The sequence below is a fragment of the Chenopodium album genome, unplaced genomic scaffold (assembly GCF_948465745.1).
Source record: "Chenopodium album unplaced genomic scaffold, dcCheAlbu1.1 scaffold_84, whole genome shotgun sequence".
Lineage (NCBI taxonomy): Eukaryota > Viridiplantae > Streptophyta > Magnoliopsida > Caryophyllales > Amaranthaceae > Chenopodium > Chenopodium album.
In genome coordinates, this window is record NW_027665218.1 from 1 (window position 1) to 2,500 (window position 2,500).

The following is a 2,500-nucleotide window of genomic DNA, read 5'->3' on the forward strand; positions in this document are numbered from 1 at the left end:
TGGCTTGTGGCAGCCAAGCGTTCATAGCGACGTTGCTTTTTGATCCTTCGATGTCGGCTCTTCCTATCATTGTGAAGCAGAATTCACCAAGTGTTGGATTGTTCACCCACCAATAGGGAACGTGAGCTGGGTTTAGACCGTCGTGAGACAGGTTAGTTTTTACCCTACTGATGACAGTGTCGCAATGGTAATTCAACCTAGTACGAGAGGAACCGTTGATTCACACAATTGGTCATCGCGCTTGGTTGAAAAGCCAGTGGCGCGAAGCTACCGTGTGCTGGATTATGACTGAACGCCTCTAAGTCAGAATCCGGGCCAGAAGCGACGCATGCGCCCGCCGCCCGATTGCCGTCCTACAGTAGGGGTTTCGGCCCCCAAGGGCACGTGTCGTAGGCTACGCTCGCGCGGTGGATGCGCCGTGAGAGCCGCCTTGAAGTACAATTTCTACCGAGCGGCGGGTTGAATCCTTTGCAGACGACTTAAATACGCGACGGGGTATTGTAAGTGGCAGAGTGGCCTTGCTGCCACGATCCACTGAGATTCAGCCCTATGTCGCTTCGATTCGTCCCTCCCCCCCACCCTATTCCCTAAAAACACCTATATTTTGGAAAACGAGGTTAGCGATGTATCTCGTATAATAAAATATGCTAAGTACGGGATTAAGACATGTCACAAAGCCTAAGTGTGGGGATGTTGTATGGTACAAGGGGCCGTGTGACATGTACACAAGACATGTGCACCCAAGGACAAGGCATACCGGACAATATTTAGGACTCCCAAGGCCCTGAAGACAAGATGATTAAGGATGAATGATATGTTTTCGGGAACTATTTAGGACTCCCAAGGCCCTTTGGGAACCCATGGAAGTACTTGGATGCATAACCTCGACGGGTGAAAAAATGATATACGGATGGAAAATATGAAGGCTATAATATACACGAAATCGGAGCGGTTTAGGAGGTTTCGGGACCCGGTGTCGGAATGTCAAGGAACATTGCGGGATGCATCCCGGGGACAGATAATATTGTTTCGACCCATATACGACCATTATCTGGCTACATACAGGCGACGTGAAAGCTTATAGCTAATACAAGAGGTGTGTACGAAAACGGTGAAATTGACCGTTTTAAGGCATATTGGATGGTTCCATCCACTCAATTGGACTCCCGGAGGGTATTAGGGACCATGGTAAACATCTCGGCAATTTTTATTTCTGGGCGAAAAAAGGTCAAAAAATTACCAAAATTGAAGGCTATAATCCACGCTTTTTGAGGAATTTTGAGGTGACGGGGCCCGGTGGCGAAAAGTCTTGAGACCTTAGGGGATACATCTTAGGGTCATATAATGACGTTTGGAACCATATATGACCCTTCTATGTTGTACAAAATGGCCGTGGTAGGCTTCAGTTTACGAAATCGGTGCAAATTTGGAACGGGTAAATTGACCGTTTTAAGGCATATTGGATGGTTCCACCCACTCAATTGGACTCCCGGAGGGTATTAGGGACCATGGTAAACATCTCGGCAATTTTTATTTCCGGGCGAAAAAAGGTCAAAAATTTTCCAAAATTGAAGGCTATAATCCACGCTTTTTGAGGAATTTTGAGGTGACGGGGCCCGGTGGCGAAAAGTCTTGAGACCTTAGGGGATACATCTTAGGGTCAATTGGACTCCCAAGGTGTATTAGGGTCCATGGTAAGCACCTCGACATTTTTTATTTTCTGGTCAAAATAAGTGGAAAATTGTCCAAAATTGAAGGCTATAATACACGATTTCGGATTAATTTTTGTTATTTTTTCAAAAAATGAACTGAATGTGTTGGATGACTCCTGGGGTCATATAAGGAGGTTTGAAACCATAAGACACCGATAAAGATGTCCATAAAGTACCAAGAATGAGTTTTGACTCTATTTTGAAATTCATGATGTAGAGTGATGTCATATGTGTATAATGATGTCATATAAGTATATTGAAGTGATGTGACTTGACTACAATGATGTCATAAAAGTATATATAAAGTAATATGACTTGACTATGATGATGTCATATAAGTATATATGATGTGATGTCATAAAAGTATAATTATGCTACATAAGTGATGTAATATGGGTAAAATAGTCATGTGATGTGATGTACCCATAAAATAGTGATTGTGATTTGACAATAGTAATGGAAATGAACACATTATATCATATGATGATTGATTTGACAATAGTGACTTTCATTGTTACTATTCACATGTGTGTTGGTTGATATGATGTGTGATGTGATAATGTTGAGTTGATTGATATATTTGAACAAACTATTCATGTTTGTTTGTAATGTAAGTATCATATAAACTGTCCCCCCCAATCACCCTGTATTGGGGTCAATCAGCATATTCTCGGTCCCGGTCCCGAACCTCGAAAAAAACACAATATGGAAAATATGGGATGTAAAAAGTGTTTAAAACCCATCCCCCTCTTATTCCCAAGCTTTCCCCATCTTCTGGACTGTTTCAG

At 42.6% G+C, this 2,500-nt stretch overlaps 1 pseudogene; it reads left to right on the plus strand.

The window, feature by feature from the left end:
- Nucleotides 1-566, plus strand: LOC145622228 (25S ribosomal RNA; annotated as a pseudogene; the record flags this gene model as incomplete).
- Nucleotides 567-2,500: the final 1,934 nt, after the last annotated feature.